This window comes from Siphateles boraxobius, unplaced genomic scaffold, assembly GCF_051911475.1.
Source record: "Siphateles boraxobius isolate OS27281-9 unplaced genomic scaffold, OSU_SipBor_1 20, whole genome shotgun sequence".
NCBI lineage: Eukaryota > Metazoa > Chordata > Actinopteri > Cypriniformes > Leuciscidae > Siphateles > Siphateles boraxobius.
The window spans coordinates 12,432,483-12,441,728 of NW_027508811.1; positions in this window are offsets into that span (position 1 = coordinate 12,432,483).

The following is a 9,246-nucleotide window of genomic DNA, read 5'->3' on the forward strand; positions in this document are numbered from 1 at the left end:
AAAAAAAGCTTTTCCTAACTCCAGCTGGCCGCTCTAGTCCCTCCCCCACCCCTCATAATTGGTCTAAGGTAACAAAACTTCCCTAGGGACAATGTGAGAGGACCATCAAAGTCTGTCAGTTTCTATGCTGCTTTATTAATGTGTGCCTGGGAACACACACTTCTACTCACTTTTCTACTTATGCAAACCTTTAAATAGATAGTTCACCCAAAAATTCTGGGTAACTCTGGGAAAATTCTGGGTAACACTTTATTTTGATTAGAAGTAACTTTGCAACTACATGTCAACTAACTTAGAGTAGTAGACTGTCTGAGTATTAGACTGTCTGCTTAATATCTGCTAACTCTTTATTGTGATGGCTCTCCAACAGACATTCTACTGACTAGAAGTAGCCTAACTTTGCAACTACATGTCAACTAACTTAGAGTAGTAGACTGTCTGAGTATTAGACTGTCTGCTTAATATCTGCTAACTCTTTATTGTGATGGCTCTCCAAAAGACATTCTACTGACTAGAAGTAGCCTAACTTTGCAACTACATGTCAACTCATTCTAACCCTACCAGTCTACTAATACTTTACTAACACTCTAATGAGAGTTAGTTGACATGGAGGAGCAACGTTACTTATAGTCAACAGAATGTGTTAAAGGGACCATCGAAATAAAGTGAAACCAAATTCTGTTATCAATTGCTTACTCTCATGTTATTCATAAGACTTTCGTTCATCTTCGAAATACAAATGAAGACATTTAATGAAATCTGAGAGATTTCTGTTCCTCTATGTCTATTCACCCAAAACGCTGACAGTTCAAATAAAGAGATAATAAAATATATATATATTTGAGTAGAGTGGTTTAATCCAAGTCTTCTGAATAGACATGATCACTTTATATTATAAATAGATTTAATTTAGGCTTTTATTCACATACATACAATACACAACATTGACCAGCAAATGTACATAGACTCTAGAGCACTCAAATTTGGTAAATGGAAGCTCAAGCAAGCTTGCTTGACATGCGAACCATTGAGGGTCATTCTCACGTCATGCCAGCATGTTTGAGCCTATGCAAGAACCAATGAGGTTTGTTCTCACCCATCAAGCAAGTCCGGTTGTGCTTTGGTTTACTATATGTGCAGTAGTGGCAAAAAGTGATGTCTGGCCTAGGAAAATTGACATCTTCACCCTTTATCTAAATATTAGTAAAACTGTGTTAAAGATGCACCCATATCGAACTTCCAGCCAATACTCATAAGCCAATAAATGTTTTCATGTTATGGCAGTAACTAGGCAATTTTATAAACCAACATTACTTTGTTTAAAAACAAAATGTAAACAAAAATAAATTGTTGAATTTAGACAACATAATAATGTATAGTTTAACATACATGTTCATTCTGAAATTGGCTACACAAAACAGTTGAAGTTACCATTTGAAAGTGCTGTAGGATTTTTTGCCTTATTTTCTAAGCTATCACAATTATTCAACAAATGCTGTCGACTAAACACAGACCCATTTGTTTACCACCACATAAACACATTCATATCCGAGGATTCTAATTGAAACACCCACGATGCGGTGCTAAGAACTTATGTTGTGATCAGATACGGACATGCATTTGTATGATTGCATAATAAAAGACAACGTCCCCAATGAACTTTCCACACTTGAAATCCTCTCTATGGATCCCATCCAGCTAAGCAGAGCACATATGGCCAACGAATGGCTCCTGTCCTCTGCTTCCAATGTCGGTTAATGTATTCATTGTCAGTCAGCTGGTGAGGTCATCATATTTTCTGTTTTCACAGAGAAACACCCACACATGACTATCTCTGTGTCAGATTGTTGCACACTACGGTTTGAGTGCTCCGTGTGGCACTATGCTGGGCACGGGACCAACGTGGCAGTGACGGGGAAGGGCGATGCAGAACAAGCGGGATGTGCCCATTCATCAGCAAGCATGTCGGGAGCTAATAACACACACAAATGTGTGATTCAAACATTCATCACTGCTCTGTAGGAGGTGCAGTCTGGCTTTTGTTTGAACATGTGGGTGTGTTATAATTATTTTGAAGAGTGAAAACATGTCTTGCCCAAGCAAAAATAATCTTTTTTGTGGTTTTCACACTACTGACATCAGCAGGTGTGAATATCGGCACTCACAATGGTCTACCTCCATCTGAAGGTGGCATGGAGTCGGGTCAGACATCTCGGACTAGATCTAGAACATTAATAGATTTGTCCTGGTAAAGACTGAGACACACTGATGGAAACAGTGCAGGGAACAACAGACTGCCCAGATAAGGATGGCTGGTTCGGGGAAAAAAATGCAATTCAAATGGCATTCTTTGTTCATTTTTAATTGAATCTATTTTGCTGTTATATCTTTCGAGAGGACAATTACTCAGAGGAACGTAACCAAGGGTTTCAAAGCTTGAGCAATAATAGAAAACAACATAATATCAAGGACGGCAGGAGGAAATATTCCTTCAGGACTGAAATGTTGCAGTTGTAAATGTGACTATTTCCATTTTAATCATCTTTAAATGAGAAACTAGGAGAGTTATTCACAATGTTTATGACAAACGCGAGAGGGGGTTTTATAGCTGATTTTTACTGCTTTACAAATGAACGTGGGCTGAAAGCGATTATTTACATCTGTTTAATTAAAATTCGTTTAAATGGGAGGATTTGCAACCTCTGCCCAGTTTCTTTCATTGTTTTAATTTACATTTTCTTTTTGCATTAGGCAAAAAAAAAGCTATCCAAAGTGACTTACTTTGCATTTAAGGTAAACATTTTATCAGCCCTTGATTTACCCGGGAATCAAACCTATGACCTTGAAGTTGTTGTCAGCACCATACTCTACTGTTGAGGTACAGTGTACAGTGTAGCCATGAGCTACAGAAATTGTGAAATTGTGACAAGTCTACCAGCTTACCATTTCTGTACTTTCTGACACACTACAGAACAAAGGGGGCCAAGACGTTTTTAAGAAATTAATTTTATTCAGAAAGAATGCATTAAACTGTTAAAAAGGGACAGTCAAAATATTTGCAATGTTAAAAAACTTTTTCAAATGATCAATGAATCCTGAAAAGAAAATAAGTTTTCACAATTATTATTTTCCACTTTGATAATAATAAGAAATGTTTCTTGAGCACTAAAAAAAAAAAAAGTATTAAAAAAAAAATCGTACTAACCCCCCAATTTTTTTCCAGTAATGTACAAAACATTTTTTTAAAAGAGTTGTTTGGCTCAAATTTCTCAATTCTTTTCAACTTTCTCTAATCTTATGGCTCCTTAACTTAGCAAAAAGTGCACAGATGTCTGCTATCATGAATAATGAATATTTGGCCATCCCTACTTTTTCACTTTTTCTTTTGCATACTGTGTAAGACTGAAATATGCATATTGGGACACAGAAAGAGAGATGGAAAGAATGGAGTCCAAATTGCTTGTTGAGACTTTTACTGAATGAATGCACTACAAATCCTTATCACCCAACATTTTATGAACACACCTTTGCCCAGCACAAACACCTTTGTCTCTCAATACAGGTCGAGCGACCGGACATGCTGAGCAGGCAAAAGGTTCCATCCCTCCCTACTTCCAAACACTTCTCCTTTCTCTTTTCTGTAACTGCAAATGAGACAGAGACCAAGAGGTCTGCTCTACAAGCAGAAGCTTAAAGGATTACCATTAATTAGATGTCAGGGACAGAAAGGGCTTTGCCTGTCTTGGCCATGATACAATATCTCCTAATCTTTACTCCTGGATAAAAAGAAATCAGTCCATTGACAGAGAAAAGAGCAAATGAAAAAAGAAAATACGAAAGGGGAGGGGCAGAGGAGAGATAGTCTTGGGGGAGGTAGAAGGAAAGAGAAAAGAAAGCGAGTGCCGAGATATAGATGGAGAGAGGGATGAAAAAAAAATCTTGGAAATAATAGTGCAGGAGATCTTTAGGACTTTCTGTGTCTTGCGCTCAAGAGGACAATGAACTATCTCTATGGAAACAGAGGAGAAGAGAGCAAAGAATATTGATGGGGATGAAAGGATGGACAACAGACAGGAAGTGACAGAGTTAATAAAAAGGGGATATGGGGAGAAAGAGCGAGGGCATGTCAAGGAAAAGAACAAGGAATGGGAAATGATAGCACCATGAATGAGATGTAACTCACATGAGCCAAAGCACACAGGCAGGTGGATGAAGAAGAGGTCAAAATCACACCACCTGCACACTGAGGCTGCGTCCAAAACCACAGGCACTGCTCTGGAGCGTGAAAACATCGTGTCTATCCAAAGAATCATAACTAGAGATGTATGACATATCACAACTAAATGTAATATTATTCAAATAATATTTTTCAGATACATATCTATCATATCAAGACATATCAATCAACAAAAGTGACACAAATATTGAATCTGGATATGCATTGTTGTCTTCAAGTTCCTACTAATATATATATATATATATATATATATATATATATATATATATATATATATATATATATATATATATATATATATATATATATATATATATATAACTAGAAACAAACCAACACAGCACATAAAGCTTAAAAACTACTAAAGCAACTTTTTTATATAAATAGTATCTTTATTTTTTTACATAACATGAAAAATCATTTTATCAGTACCAGCTAATAATATGGGGAAAAATAAGCAGTGGTTGCATTAGTGAAACTTAGTGAAACCATAGGAGGTCCATTTTCCATCGTCAATATGCACAAATCACTGGTTACTCAGGTCACTTCCTAACCAAGCAGCTTTATATTGGTAAATGCAGTGAATTTCAGTGTTAAAAGTTCACAAACTTGAATCCAATGTTAAAATCATGTGGGAAAATGTTTTGCCTCACGTGTAACACACAAAATTCCAGATTGCGTAGATTGATTCCTATCGAGATACCTATTGACAGCATTTTACCCATGAAATTTCGCCATACTAAAGATAAACATGACCTTACTTTTATGAACTAGAGCCAATTTAGAAATAACCATATTACAATATATAAGGACTACAATGATACAATGAGTTTATTACTTTCCACCCACTGCCAATCACATGCAAAGGATATGGGATATCATAGACAGCAAAGGATACATCTATGTTAAAAAACAACCAGATTAAGATATATCTGGTAAGCCTCGTTGCTTTCCTACTGTATTTATATGCAGAAAAAAAACACACAAAAAAACCCCTAGAGACAGTGCATAAAGCTTTCCCTCAAACCTGCAGGCCATATTACCTCATGACAGAATGCAGATTGCAGACAACCAGGGTCACCAAACAGTCACAAAAACATCAGATATATCTGCTGATGGGCATTTGACAGCTTAGTTTTTGATAAGATTTATGCCTTTAATGGGTAATAGGTGCCCTGACCTGGCCTACAGCCATATTTCACCAGACCTGCATGGAGATGAGGGGACATGTTGTCCTTTATCTAAGACAGACGCTATATTCCCCCTGAGGCACGTAAACACCCTTATTCCCACAGTGTATATTTTGGACAAGGAAGGACAGTAAAACCATTTTGCTAGTAAATAAGTAAAAAAAGCATTTATCTGACACATATCACTAAGATTTTTTGTGTTGTTTTATCTCAAAAATGTTCAAAAACTATCCCCTCCAGCAGATGCGGTTAAGAAATGCGGTAAGCATGTGTACGAGACCGTACACTGGAACAGGACACCCCAGCACTCCAGAGCTGATACATAATGCAAGTAAGATCTGAACATGAAAGCTGTCATTTGTGATATGCGGACTGTTCAACACTGCAAAACAACGTTTTAGCATTTAAGCATAAAACTCAACATTATAGTTGGAGAAAGGGACAATGCGTACATTGAACAGAGAGCAAGGTTTGAGAAATGAACTGTGTGTGTTCTTGAGGAACTGCATCTGTGGAGGTAAGGGGTTCAGAGTGGCTTCCCACAGAGCCCCCCATCTCGCCTGAGACGCTAATTACTTAAGGGACCTTGAGATTTCATGGGATTTAAAGCAAAGGGGGGAAAAGATTTTCCAATTTACTCCGATACTTGATGTTTGCTTGCATCAGAGTTGCGATTCGACGTCTAAAAGCAAACACGCTGGGTGCACACTGGTTTATCCTGATAAAGTAAAATGCTATTAAGACACTGTCTGCCTGCAGGGTTTATCCCTCAGGACTGCATATAAGGTAATAATATCCAGGACAAACAAATTGCCCCTCCAGAAAGACATATAGGACACAAATTCCCATCATACTTGCATCCAACATTTGCCTGAGAGAGGAATTTTCACATTTCCAAAGACATCTTAAAGAAAGAAAAAAAAAAACTGTGATCATTTAAAGACAGGACGAGAGGCTTCATTTGTTGATGAAGTCATAATTCAGGCATTTTAATAGAGCAGGACATGGACATTTACTGAGAGCAGTGAAAGGACAATGATCTGTTTGTAGATGAGGACTTGTCCTACACTGCCTTTGTCCTCTACTTTTCCTTTTCTAATATCCAACAAATTCCCTGGAATTGAAAGAAATTCAGAGGCCTTTTTTTGAATGAGCTATATGCGCCCCATAATATTAGCATGTGATTATGCATGTTGCTAGCATCAGTTATGGTTCCTGTTACTCTGGGGGCCAACCATAATACTGTATCTCACACTGAGATAAAGGGTGTTATTCACTTCTGACAGCTGTTTGCTAAATGCGACGCTGCTCTTGCGTAAATGAGAGTAAATAAGAAACACTTCGCATAAGATATGCAACCTTTCATGTCATATGGTAAAAGACTCCCATAATCTTCAGCACCACATTGATTAATGTGCTTTATATCAATGAAACGCACAAACAAAAGTGTCACCTATACTAAATGATGATGCCCTGGCATGACAAATGTTAATTACTTTTTAGAGAGTTGAAAACAGATAAGGTGTAATGCTAGGTAAATGAGCAAGGTTGAAAGAAAGCCATAGCAAGCTCGTATATTTCACAGCGTAATACAACAGTCACACTTTATCAACAAAGAGTTCAGCACATCATAGCGCAGATGTGTCCTAACGGAGTACGTTATAAGCTAGGTTGTGTTGCGTGTTTACATGTTTATTTGCACGGTTTTCCCAGGCCTACGCGTGTGTTCCCAGCAGGACCTGTTTGAGAACACAAAGTGGAGCTGTCATGCCTTTTATTGATGCAACTAAATGTGAAAGTTATGCAAATGAAGGCAGAGATTTGCATATCGCTAAGAATAAGGATAAGTATTTTGCTTTAACTTTATGCAAATGCCTTAAGAATTAAAGACCATATGGAGCTCATATATCTACATTAATGGGTTATGCAGTCTTCCTCTTTGAAAATAGATTAGGCAGAATAAGACTTGCATTTCTCCACACTTCAGAATTAGCAATGGTATTGTTAGAAGCTTTGGTTATCATCTGCCGCTCAACTTGAAAGACCCCTTAAGCACCTGCCCACCCACATGCAAAGCACAGTGACCAATAAAACCAGGACTAGAGGAACAATAAACCACTGCTCATCTCCATTCTTCCACCGTCAATCCGCTCTCAACATTACTGCCGGTTTTGTCATTTTGGGAAGATGGGAAGGAAGATGCTTTCATTTCGCTGAAGTGAGAGACCATAATAAATGTGTAGAGCTTCATGTCGATTAAGCTGGTTATTGAGATCAGTAATCTGATCAAAAATGCACCATAAAAATAGTTAATTCATCTGAAACGATGCATCCCAAGTCTAGCAATAACTTTGTTTGAGAACCAAAGAAGGAAAACAGTTCAATCAGTGAATGACTTGTTGGGCTTCACAGTTTATGGTGGGGGTTGTGTCAAATTTTAATTAAAAAAATTGTGAATTAAAAAAAAAAAAGCTACAGGTTTGATGTGCATGTTTGATGTTATGATTATATATCAATGTGATAATAAAATAATAATAATAATAATAATTAGTAATTTTATTATGGTTATTATTATTACTAAATATAAATATTAGACAAAAAATATTATAGTAATAATAATTACATTTTACGGTAGTACTGGAAAATAACAGTACTTATAATGATAGCTGTCCTCTTATTTTTCAAACTTCGAGGTTTTATTTTGGGGATAAAATGTTAATGTAATTTTGTAAGCAAGATCAACAAGGTTATTGAAAAGAATTGGTTCACAAGAAAAGTTTTTTCACTGATCCAGTTCATGAGTTCAACTTACAGAGCCTGATGTTTCAACTGCTCTAGTTCACCCAAAAATGAAAATTCTGTCATCATGTACTCACCCTTAAACCTGTATGAGTCTCTCTCTTCTGTTGAAAGAATATCTATTTAAGAATGTTGGTAACCAAACAGTAGTTGCGTTTATATGGATAATATAACGTCTGTGAAGTGGAGCAGGACAACGTCCCATCAGTTGTTTTGGACTCTCATTCACAGACACCTTGTTTTGGGCTCAGATTTTTTTTTTTACAGCTAAATTAATATAAGCAGCACAGAATAATGGCTCATGTGCCCATTGTCTCCTAGGATCCATAATAGATAAATTAATAAAGTAAGGGAAAATGTGTATCCGTGCAGTGTTCGCATGTCAAAAAATCTATTAGAATTTGAAGCTTGTAACATATAACCACGCACATCAACCCATACACAACACATTATTAAGTGTTCATGTAAACACTATGTTCGGATTTATCAATTGGAATGAATTCATTCCGACTGAAAAAAGGTGTCCATGTAAACGTAGCAGGTTTCTGGTCCACATTGACTTCCATAGTATTTTTTAATAGGCTACTTTGGAAGTCAATGGGGACTAGACACTGTTTGGTGGTTACCAACATTTTTTTCTAAATATCTTCTTTTGTGTTCAACAGTAGAAAGTATAGACACAATATAAACCTACAGGTTTAGAACAGCTTGAGGGTGTGTAAATTATCATTTTTTGATATACTATACCTTTAACAGCTCATTGAAGGAAAAGGTTGTCAGGGAATATTGACTTAAATCTGTTCATCACACAAAGTTATCATATGGATACAGAAGATGTGGAAAAAAGAGACCTTTTGTGTTCCACGAAAGGATGAAACTCGTGACAGTGAGTAAATGATGACTGAATATTCAGGTTTTGCTGAAATATTGCTTCCAGTGCAGAAAGAAAAGGGAGGGGAGAGAGAGGAGAGGAAAGAAAGGAGAATAAATGCAAAAATACTGACAAATTTAGAAGTATGA